This window comes from Vombatus ursinus, unplaced genomic scaffold, assembly GCF_900497805.2.
Source record: "Vombatus ursinus unplaced genomic scaffold, bare-nosed wombat genome assembly UNPS02014874.1, whole genome shotgun sequence".
In the NCBI taxonomy this organism is placed as follows: Eukaryota; Metazoa; Chordata; class Mammalia; order Diprotodontia; family Vombatidae; genus Vombatus; species Vombatus ursinus.
In genome coordinates this window covers 10,432,191-10,444,691 of record NW_020954652.1, presented here as the reverse complement: position 1 = coordinate 10,444,691, position 12,501 = coordinate 10,432,191, and the positions used below count along the sequence as shown (strand labels likewise).

General features: G+C 38.7%; 1 pseudogene; it reads left to right on the top strand.

Annotated features, from left to right (window-relative positions):
• Positions 1–5,403: 5,403 nt before the first annotated feature.
• LOC114028259 overlaps positions 5,404–12,501 on the top strand; it is a 42,434-nt pseudogene continuing 35,336 nt past the window's right edge.

Here is a 12,501-nt window from a genome sequence, read left to right as displayed (position 1 = left end):
GATAGATAGATAGATAGATAGATAGATAGATAGATAGATAGATAGATAGATGGATAGATGGATGGATATATATTGATTATTTTTCATTTGGTTGAAGGATGGTCTGCAGCAGTGGCATAGAGCTGGCCTCAGAATCAGGGAATTTTAGTTCAAATCCTTCTTCTGATATTTACTAGCTGGGTTACCATGGATAAGTCACTTAGCCTCTGTCAATATCTGTTTCCTCATCTATAAAATGAAGAGATTGGAATTTGTCATCTCCAGCTTCCCTTCCAGTTCCAAATACATTCTCTTCTCTTCCCTTTGACAATCTCACACACTCACATGCCTTCAATATATTTGTAAATGATTCTCCAAACTATATATTTGTCAATTTCCAGATTCATATTCCCAATTATTTATATGCTCTATAAGGACTACATACTCAACAAGTCCAAAACTTGAACTTATCCTACCCTGAAATGTGTTCCTTCTCAAGACTTCTCAATTTCTATCAATGGTGAAATGATCCATTCATTCACAATTGATACTACCCAAAACTACTTCTCAGTCCAAATCATTTCAAACTTCAATAATTTATAGTTTGTCATTGTGTCTATTCCTTTTTACAGTTTGGAAGAAAGTGAGAAAAGACAAAGTAGAGGCACCAATATGAATTATTTTCTTAAGGAGTTTAATGAGGAAGAGGATAGATAAAAATAGAAATATAGATAGATAGATAGATAGATAGATAGATAGATAGATAGATAGATAGATAGATAGATAGATAGACAGACAGACAGAGCATGATAGTTGGCAGGAATGGTAGGACCATGTGAGAAGTTTTTGTTTTGTTTTATATTTTGGGGGGATGAGAAAGACAGAAACATGTTTTTAGGAAGTGAGAAAAGAGTCAATATTCAAGCCCTGGAGAACTTATATAGATCATCTTGTAATGTTTTTGTACAAAATTTTGCTCCTTAAAATACGTTTTTATTGGATTCCAGACATTTTTCTTTGTATTCTTAGGTATTTGACCTAAGATGAAAATCCAAGGGGTAGAGATGAGGTGGAATCTCCACATTAATGATCCATTGAAGAATTGAAAAAAAAATGAATTTTGCATTGAAGTTTTGGCTTGGCTAAATAGTTCTTTACCAGGTGCTTACCATAATCTCAAAAGGTTCATTGTTTCCTTACAGTATTGTATTACTGACTCTATCATGCTATGACTTCATCCAGGCAAGCAGTCACTTGGAAAGTTTAAATTTCCCTTTATATCCATTCCTGTCCTCTTTTCTTTTGAGACAAAATATGAAGCATCCATTTGCCCTTTAATCGAGAAGAGTTAACTGAAGGGTAGTAGGCTCTGTGATAAACAAGATTGTGCAGTCTTAAGCATAGGAATTTGATGAGAGGTAATGTTAGAATAAACATTCTTCCTACAGCTGCCAACATATTGCTAACAAATGTCTTTGGTTTTCATAATACAATTCAATGAACAACAAAATATTTGCTACCTAATTTTATATGAATAGAAAGTTATCATTGCTCTTTGACAAAAATTCAAATTGTTAGTTTGTGTACTAATTTTAATTAAGTTCATGTAAATTTTAAATAATATCATTTCATTAGCATACAGTAAATTCCCCCCATACACACAACACTCCAGTTACGATCTTTGAGGTCAATTTCTAAAAAATCTAAATTAAAAAAATGCACACCAGCATTCATTATAATATTTGGATATGTGTATCCCCAATCTTAATAATATCTTTTTTTTTCTGAACCTAATAAATGAATGATCTTTGTAAATCTATGTTAAACACTATTGGCTTTTAAATGTTTTTTTTCCCCCTTTTTAATTATTGTTTGATAGAATGCATTTACTGCCATTGCTCCTAGGAACTTGTAAACAGAAATTTAATTAAAGAGTCATTTTTTAGTCATTTTTTGCTTAAAGCTTATTTTTCCTGTCCATTAAAAGCAGAATGAATTAGTGGTTGCTTTCTAATCCTTGAACCAATCTTGACAGTCTTTAGAGGTTCTCAAGGACATTGCTATTTATAGGTATCTGAAATTATTTAGATAATATTCCTGAGTCAGATGTTAGATATATCAAAGGCTTCTTTTCAAAGTTCTCTCTCTCTCTCTCTCTCTCTCTCTCTCTCTCTCTCTCTCTCTCTCTCTTTCTCTCTGTCTTCCTCTCTCTCTCCCTCATCCATATATTACATATTTTATTTATTTCATTGGCTGTGTATTTATTTTATTTATTCATTCATTATTTATCAGTCATTCCATCAATCTATCTGTCCATCCATTTATTTATTTCTTTATGTATTGTAACTTTTGGATGCAATCAATAATATCGACATCGGTGTTTTAAACCAAAGTTCAATCAAATCCTCTATTTGAAAAGTATCATTTAAAGAGAAATGTCAGAGATAGGTAAAGATTGTAGTAATGTTTATGAGATTTTGTAAGTATATTTTTTTTTTCAGCCAAAGACAAGGTTTATTAAAGATCTGCCATATTAGCCAAACTTTAAAGGAATCTGAGCACCTGTGAGCTATTGGCTAGATTGTAAAAAATCTGAGCAGTGACTAAATTATAAGAATCTGAGCACCTTAATGGAGACAACATGGACCTTATATATAGAAAGACTGTGGGAGGGATCTAGGAGTGGCCAAGTAGTCTGCAGGGATTGTGAGGTAATAGAACACTTGGGACCCGGGCCAAGTGTCCAAGGGAGAATGGAGTCTAGATAGGATTAAGGGTGGAAAGTGACCATAGGGAGGTAAAACAATGGAGGACTTGGCTAGGTTAAGGGTAACAGAGAACTGGGAGATTTGGTATAGCCACAAGGAAAGCCCAGTTGATGGGATTATAGCCTCAGGGGAACTCCAGAGATTTGACCTTGTGGAAAAGTCCAGAGTTTTTCCTTTTGGGGATCTAGATCCCATCCTCATCATTGCCCTCTCAAACAAATGGGACCCACCCAAATTCTTTTAGGGTAAGGGGTGAAGGTTTCGACTTCTGAAACTGATTCCTGCTGGCAAGGGGTGTAAAGCTGTCCCTGCCTCAAGGGAGTCCAAAAGAGGAGGTTGACTGGAATTGAGCACAGACTGGATGCAAGGAATGATACAGGGACATTGTCTGGTCCCTGCTGTTTGCTGTCAACTGTGGGTGAATGATCTGTGCTCTGGAAGACACAAATCTGACAGAAAAGACTGCAGAGCCCAGATATGACAGGATAAAACATCCATCGTTCTGTTTGGATTCAGATAATTCAGTTTTCCAGCCATGCAGTATCAAATCCACTTCATGTCCAGACTCAGGAATAGCCAGGTAGGTAACATTCCTTTTCAAAGTAACATAACGGGGAAACTGAGCCAGGAAGATACCATCTTTGACTCAGGCTAAAATTGTCCTCTCAGCTTTTTCCCATGCTCACTTCCCACCAGTATCACATTATCTGAGCTGCTTGTGGCATTTCTCAGATAGTGGGTTATTGATTTATCTATGGATTATTTTGATCCATTAGACAACTCAAAATAAAATCATCAGCTTGTTTTACCTCAAACAGCAAGTTTCACTAATCACAGCTTAGGAAAAACTTTTCCAGGATTTACATCTCAAATTTAAATTTGTCCTAGTGTAAAAAGGCAATTGTTGGAAATTATTTCTATATACTTGCAAATTCTCAGGAAGACAAAACCCAAACAAGCTTTTTGGCAAGTTTACACATTAAAACAATAACCAACAATAGCCAATTATTTTAGTGGTAACCAAATTATGAAAAGTTGTTTGACATAATTCCCTGATGCCAAACAATTAGCTGAACCCTCTCCTGCACTTCTAGGGGAACATGGGAAGATCTGGTGCACAGAGGGAAAAGGGAGATTGGAGGCTTAACTAGCGAAGATTGGCTCCCCAAATTCACCATCAGGTCCCTTTCCAACAAAGGGGCAGGGCAAGAGGAGAACATAAGGAGGGAATGTTCAAACAGATCCTCAAATACCCAGGAGAGGGGGTATATCTGGAGACCTCCCTTAGTTTTCCCGTCAATGCCTATGACCAGACAGGTCGAGTGGCAGGTAGGGCCAGAGTAATTGGTTAAAACAGAAACCATAGCCATGATAAAGGAAGTAACCTTACCTTCGGCCTCGATTTTGCCCAGGGCTCAGTGAGAGAGATGGAGAAAGTGAGAGCACTACTAAGCCCCAGACTCCTCTGTCATTCCCAATCTTAAGAAGACAGGAGGGTGGGGTACTGGCAGGTGACTCCACCACTTTCCCAACCTCAGGGATAAGCCTTCCTCCAATGTACCCCTGGTCACATCTTGGGCATGGTCCCAGAGGCATCCATCTTGGGGGCTCTCTCTGGGGGGGTTGTTCTGGAGGGGCATTCCTTAGACCAGTGGGCCTCCTTGTGGTCCTCACAAGTTCGCAGGTTTCCTCTGAAAGGGCACCCTGGAGGGGCACTCCTTGGATCAGTGACCCTCCTGGTGGCATCAAAAGTAGGTTCTCCCACTTCAGGAGTTGCTAGGAACACCCTTGGGTCTTTTCCTGGCCATGACAGCAGCCAAGAATCAAGCATGTTCTCTGTCTCTAGCCCTTTCCCTTTTTCTTCCCTCTGCTGCTACTAAGTCTCTGTTGCTAAAAAAAAACAACAAACTCCAAAGGCCATCTCTACCAACTGGGCCTGAGTTCTGCAGTTTCCTCCTAATATCTGGGAAAGACTGATTAAAAAAAAAATACATGCTAAGGATCGTTGCCCCTTCTATAGAGTCAGCATCTAAATTCATATACTTTTTAATAGCTTCTACTAGCCTGTTTTGGAAAAGGGCAGGGTTTTCCTTTTCTCCCTGAGTAATTTCCTTAATTTTTTGAAAATTTACTTGTTTTTGGAACACAGTTCTTAGGCCTTCTAAGAGGCAAATTACCATATAGCCTCTCTTTCCCCTATCCTCACTTTTCTGATAATCCCATCCTGGGTCAGTAGTGGAAACAGCAGCTGTTCCTGGGGGGTATTCTGTGGGATTATTGCTAGCCAAATGGTCCTCAAATTTTTGGGCCTCTTCCCAGATTTTCCTCATCTCCTCAGTGGTACAATAGGCAGAAAAGAGGATATTCAAATCACCCCAAGAAAGCTCAAATTGTAGGGACAAGTCCCTAAAACCTTCAGTAAACTTTTACTAAAGTAAACTTTAGTAAACTTCAGGGATCTTCTGAGTTATTGCCCCAGTTTCTCTTCGACCTGAATGAGGTCTGAAATGCAGAAGGGAACATGCACCCTAATTGTCCCATTAGGCAAGACAGGAACTTCCCTTAGGGGAAAAAGCCCTGAAGACACTGTGGGAACTGGGGCTAGGGAGGAAGGGAGATAGGAAGTCCTACTTCTTGTGAGTGAAGGACTGGGGGAATGCTGGTTGAACTGGACTGGACTGAAAAACCAGGGGATCCGGCTGGCAAGGGGAAAAATCTGCTGGCATCGGAGAAGGAGGAGGAGTCAAGGGAGGAGATACCACCAAGACTGGGGCCTGGGTAGTCCTTCCCTCAGGGTAAAGTGCCTGTGGAAGAGGTGCCCAGACAAGGCCCTCATCCAAAACCTGAGTAAGGGTCACCTCTGGAGCAGGGGCCTGGGGAGGAAATGGAGGGTAGAATACATGCAAGGTGAACAAGGCAGGAACAAGGCAGGATATGACAGGAGGTGGGCTAGAGGAAAAGGGAAGGTAAACCAAGGGAAGGGGGAAATCATGGTAAACAAAGACGGCCAGGGGAGAATGGGGCAGAGATAGGAGCTGAGGAAGTGGTGTTAACAGAGGATGGAAGGACGGGGTGCTCCAGCCCTGGGGGCCATAAAAGGGTCATCCAAAAAAGTCTAGTTGATCCACATTCTACATTTGTGAGGTGGCTCTAGCTATGAGCATCCTACAATCTTTTCTGAGAATGGGGTAATGAGAAAGTAGTTTTTACATAGGGAATCTCCACCCATTTTCCTTTTTCCTTCTCTGTGATAATATTTTTCTAACTCTGAGAGAATATTTTGCTGTAATGTCCCAAAAATGGGCCATGCCTTGTAATTTTCCAGGTGATACTGAGGTTAAATGGTGTTGCAAAAGAACGCCAGACTTTTCTTTTTTAGGTCTTCAGAGAAACTAAATTTTTCCCAACTTTGTAAAAGACAGCCCAAAGGCGGATCTTCAGGTTTTGAAGAGGATTGACCCTTTGTGGAGGTGGGGGCTAGAAGTCCCTCCCTCCTTAAAGGAGGATTTGGGAATAAGCCTAGGGAAACAAACCAAAAAAAATGAAAAGCCCAAAACAGTATCTGAAATTTTTGTAATGCCCTAACACTGAGAGAATTGAGAAGATTAGGCCTATACTTCTGGATAGGAAGTCCTAAGGTGCACCCAGGTCCATAATCTTGAATAGAATCACTGAACTGAGAGCCTGAGAGCATCAGGCTGAGTTTGAGACAACCTCATAGCTGTCTGACCTAATGGAACCTGAGAGGTCAGGCCCAAAAAGCACTTCCAAGCCAACCTTCCTAGCTGCTTGGAAATCCACTCAATTGCAGGGCCAAAAAAAAAAAAAAAAGAAAAAAAGAAAAGAAAGATTAGGGGAAGAAAGGAAGCTAACATACCTTCCAGGTCTCAACTGGTGAAGAGCTTGGTATTAGGCAGTTTTTCCCCAGGCAGGGAACCATATGATGAGGTCTAGAGGTTTAGGGGTGCTAAGACCCCAAGATCATGACATGCGGGTCCTGCCCAAAAGAATTCGACCCAAGCCTTCTTTCAGCTAAAGACAAGGTTTACTAAAGATCTGTCATATTAGTCAGACTGTTAAGTTATCTGAGCACCTGTGAGGTATTGGCTAGATTGTAAAAATCTGAGCCGTGGCTAGATTATAAGAATCTGAGCCTGAAAGTATATTCTTAGTGAGTTTATGCTTTTAATGTTTCACTAAAAATGAAATTGAGGAACAGTAGCATATTTTCTCACATGACTGAACTACATTTTTCTGGAACTATCTGGTTCCAAAATCATTCCATAAGAATTACTTTATTAAATGATTGTTATGGTAGTCGAGGAAAATAATCATCAAACAATGAATACTCTTAGGGGATAAGAAGGGAAAGGACTGTCACAATGCAGAAAAAGAAGGATTATGAAAACAGAGGAAAGAAGATCATGTAATTTAGGAAGTGAAAGAGACTGGCTGGGAATCCTTTGACTTTTCCATTACTTGAGACATAATTGCTCCCTAATAGTTCACTAGTTCATATTTTCCCTGGAGGCCAAGATTTCGCAACAAGATTCATTCTCTCCCAAGGTTGGAGTTCCTGAAAACAGTCTTGAGTGTCCCACAATTGATTGCTTCTCTCTCAAAGAAAGACAGTAATCCTGCTTCCACTGATCTCTCAGATGAGAAACGTACTGATAGCAGTGAATCTTTTCATTCATCTTCCAAAGCACTGACTAAGAAGTGAACTTCTCTGTTGATCAAACAGCAGGAAATATGGAGTAAAACCCCTGGTATCATTCTTAGTGGCATTATAGGAATGCTCTAGAGTCATGCTTTCACAGTGGGTTCAGCTGATGCAATCTCCATGTGGACTTTGGAACAAAGACATGCTATAATTGGTTTGATTTTCTTTCTAGTGGCATTTGAGTAGATATGATGCAAACTCCTGAATGGGTGGTGGATTTAGGCTCCTGTCCTTTATCTCATTGTGCTTCTTCTTTTCTTTTATAAGAAGAGAATTGGAGAAAGCTACAACTTCATAGTTTCAGACCTTGCAAAGTTCAAACAGTCAAGAGTAAGTCACAAGAAGTCGAGTAGCTGAGTCTCTGGCTATATTTGCTGAAAGCTTCATGAGGAGGAGTGAAGTCCTTAGCTGGGCCATCATCATCATCATCATCATTTTTATTGTCATCTTCATCAAGGACAATCATCACAGGGAAGACTGGTTCACTGTTGTAACATCCATATCCATTAATGATCCACTCTCAGAAAGAAGTCATAGATTCTTATCTCTGTGGTAGAGCTCCTTTTGTTTCAGAGATCATTTTAACTTTCCACAGAAAACATTGAAATGCCTATAGCATAAGGCAAAAACATCTCCATTGCTCATACCACCCATCTCTGTCCAGTATTTATATTAGCATATGTTAGTCAATAAATCAACAATATTTATTAAGTGTTTACTATATATCAGGCTCTCTGTTAGCCACTGGGCAAAGAAAAAAAAGCAAAAAAAAAAAAAGATAGAACCTACCTTAATGGGAATTAGAATATGTTATTAGGCTAATGTCTGTTCATATAAGAAATCAATCTCAGAATCATAGTCTTAGAGATGGAAAGGACCTTGGAGGTCATCAAATAGACCTCTCTCAGAAGTATAGGCTTAGGACTGCAAGAGACCATAGAGATCAATGGGCCTAACTCTCTTATTTTGAAAATGAAGAAACAATCATAATCTAAGTGACTTGACCAGGGTCACACAGCTAGCAAGGATCTGAGTCATGATTTAATCTTAGGTCTACTTGATTCCAAATTCAACACTCTATTAACTGTGGCACCTAGCTGTCTCAACATCTCCCGAAATGAAGTTCCAGAACTTATTTGTGACACATCCCTTCAAAGTCAAGGAATTCACTTTGTGGGTAAGATAACAGGCCTCACTATCAGTGAGTCACCTATTGGCAAATATAGTGAGCTTCTGGCAGCCATCACTGTCATGTTACAAAACTGCTCCTAAACCCTCTTGGCTGGTAGAAGTTTGCATAACCTAAAGAGTTTACTTGGTTCTGCTAAACCACAAAGGGATAACATGTGTGAAAAGTCCTAAAAATCTTTCTCATTATTCTCATCCCAATGACCTACAAGTGGTGCCAAATGAGTCATATTAGATAGTGATTTTTGCCTTTCTCTTTTGGGTTTTTCTCAACTATAAAAACATGAAGAAGCTTTACAATAATGATATCATCCTTAACAAGTACTTGATAATAACCGCTTCATACCAGCAAAGTCTTAAGGTTTCAATAATTCTTCCATCATGAGCAGTTAATCAGTATTTCTATCTTCTCAAGGTTGGTACTCTCTGTGAACAGAGATACCATGTTATCCATATACTTGATAGAAATGCCACACAACTAGCCCATGTCAACAGTCAGGTTTAAACCATTACCTTCATGAGATAATATTGTCAAAAGAGCTCTTACCCTTTACCTTTTCAATACCTTGCTAAATATGTTGAGATATTCTAGGTTAACTGATATTTCTACATTATTAATATCACCAACAGCATTTTCCTTGAATTGAAAAAAAAGTAAGGCCCTATAGGACCATTTTTAGTTGTCTTACCTTATGTTCTCTATCTATATGTTCTTCCTCTTCATAGGGGTTCCTAACTTTTTAGTTTGTGTGTCATGGACCCCTTTTGGAGGTCTAAAGGATCTATTCTCTGAGACTACTGGAATGACAACCCATCCTACAGTCAAAACCAGTCACCGTAATGCCAAGGGAAACACTAAAGAGAAAAGAGATGGCAATGGTTGCTAAAGAGAGTCTTGAATAGATATTGGCAGGCCTTTCTCATCATTCCTGATCTCACTATGAGGAGTCTAAAGCATTGACTCTTGGTCAATAGTGGGGTATTTAGTGAATAATTTTCCAGTCCCTTCTCATTTTCAGTTACCTTTTTAGGGATGCCACATAATCCCAAGTAGCTCAAAAACCTTGGTGATTACTTTATTATCCTTTCTAAATTCTCCTCTCAATTTTTTTCAATCCCTTCTTACCCACACCAAAGAGTAGACATAATGGTGTTTGATGATGTTGATGATGATGATGATGATGATGATGTTATAAAACAAATGCTAGTATTTATATAGCACCTAGTATGTGCCAGGAACTGTGCTAAGTACTTTATAAATATTATCTCATTTGAGTCCCACAACTCTGAGAGGTCGCTGACACTATCACATCCATTTTTCAGTTGAAAAAAAAATGAAGGCAGACAGAAATAGTGACTTGCTCAAGGTCACACAGGTTCTAAGTGCCTGAGGCAGGGTTTGATCTCAAGTCTTCCTGCTTCCAGGCCACTATTCCAGCTGCTTGTGTTTAAAACAACTGCCTTCCAGTTCCTCACTTTCATAATCTGTGGGCATCCCCATATACATAGACACATAAAAGTTCTTAATAAGTTTCTCGTCCCAGAACTAAATACCATTTACTTTAATACCTGAGTAATTATGGTACCTATTCATACCAGTTCACAAGAATGCAATATGCAATCACAATATACCAGTGCTACATCAATAAAGTATATAAAGATATCTCAAACCCATCATACACTGCTTCTTTGAATCAACTTATCTTGGTATATTCCAGCTTTCACTGGGGAAAAATAAAATAAGATAAAAGGAAAGGAAAAGAAAAGAAAGGAAATGAAATGAAAACTACAGTCAAACTGCAGCCTAGACTTAGAGGGGGGGAAAGTCCTCAATTGATTAAATACTAAAGCAGCAAGACCAATATTATTTAATAATCCTAGGATTCCTGCATGATCCTGGCTCTGTCCTCCACAAGGTGTAACTGTTGTCATAATCGCAAGTCAAAATATAAAATTTAATTGAGAAATAATCTCACCTTTGGATTTTATTTGCCATGAATGAGAATGGTAATAGATGCCCTTATAAGACTGGGAGATATAGTGAATAGAGAACCATATCTGGGTTCATATACTTGTTGTGTGACCCTGGGCAAGTCACACTAAACCTCAATTTCCTCATTTGCAAAATTATAATAATTATATTGCAGTGATTATTTCACAAGACTGTTGGGGTAATAACATGAGATAATGTCTGTAAAGTTTTGTAAATCTTAAAGTAACATATAAAGACTAAGTTTTTCAGTATACTTCCAAAAAATTGAAGAAAGAACATGAAAGAACTATAAGGAAAGCAAAGTGTGGCGGTGACCATGCACTATTTTCTATGATTTTTAAGAATGAAATAGAGTGATATGCGATAAAGAACATGGATCAGAAGCCAAGAAACTTGAGTTTCATTCTTTGCTCTGCCACCAAGTAGCTGCGTGCCCTTGGTTAAGACATTAACCATCCTGTGGATTCAATTTCCTTATCTTTAAAGCAGGCCTGCACAGCATACAGCCCTTGGGCTGCTTGCAGCTGTCAAAGAATTTTGGGTGGCTGTCATGTGACCCGCAGCAATCAACCATCCTCAATCTGTCTCTAGTCTAACCTATCAGCAGCCTGAAGAAGTTTAGCCTATTTTTATTTTGTCGCCTACCTACTGCCAAGTTGTGGAGGTCTGCCTTAAAGGAAAGCTTTGAACTAGATAAACCTTTAAGGTCTTATCCAAGTATAAGACTCTAAAATCCAATTATCATGGCTAATTTTCATAGTACTATAAAGGTTGTCTCACTTCTGGAATCACACAGTTTTGGGAGTTCAATATACAAGATATATTTGATTTCCCCTCCTTCCCCCAAAAAACACCAATGCAATCCCTTCTCTATCAATAGAGAAGTTGAAAATCTGAGACAAAATAACAAAATAAGTAAAATGAAAAGTCATGGAATAGAATTATTCTTTACTCCCGTAAACAACTAGTCACATTACAGGGGAGAAGGCAACAATCCATTGCCTATCCACTATGGGTAAATCTCTTCCGTCTGAAGTCTTTGCATTTTCTTTCCCAGAAGTCAGTTGGGCTTTCTCTATTATTCTTGGCTCTGCCTCCGTATCTGCATCCCACTGGAGATACCATTTCCCTTTGCCTTCAAAATTGCCACTCAATATGTCTCTACCTCACTCCTCTTGCATTTTGGAAGTCTCATTATTCTTTCTGAGTAAAACTAGTTGGACCACATGTCATGAGGCTAGTCAACAAATGTTCAGCTCTGACTTTAATCTGCCTTAGAGCTCCACTCTGGATGGGGTCCACAAGGTCCACTCACACATGTGTAAGGGTTACAGAATTACCCTCTTTGGTGCAAGGTCCCCAGCCCTTACTTTTGGCTAATAAGAGAAGTGAATTTGATTCATAGAAAACACTGTCAGCTCCTCCCACTGAATCTTTAAAGTTGAAAATAATCACATTATTTTTATTTGCCCTTTTGATTTCCATTAAGCATCTCACTACCAAGTGTTCATCCATAAAATGTTTCGAATCTTCAATAAATCTCACCTAAGTAATAGACCTATTGGATGATCCGACTCAGCCTGGTGGTCTCTGCCATAGTCCTATCACAGTAAAGCCATCATCCTGCTTATGGATGGTTATTTGTAGACTTCTTACATGTCAGAAGAAAAGAGGATTTTCTGCAAGTAGTGTATAATTATAATAACCAAAGATCCATCTTATGTAAGTAACTGAAAACTAGAAATCAAGGTCTGGAATTTACATATATATATATGTGTGTGTATGTGTGTATATGTATGTATAAATGTAAATGTATACATACACACATACATATATGCACACATGCATAA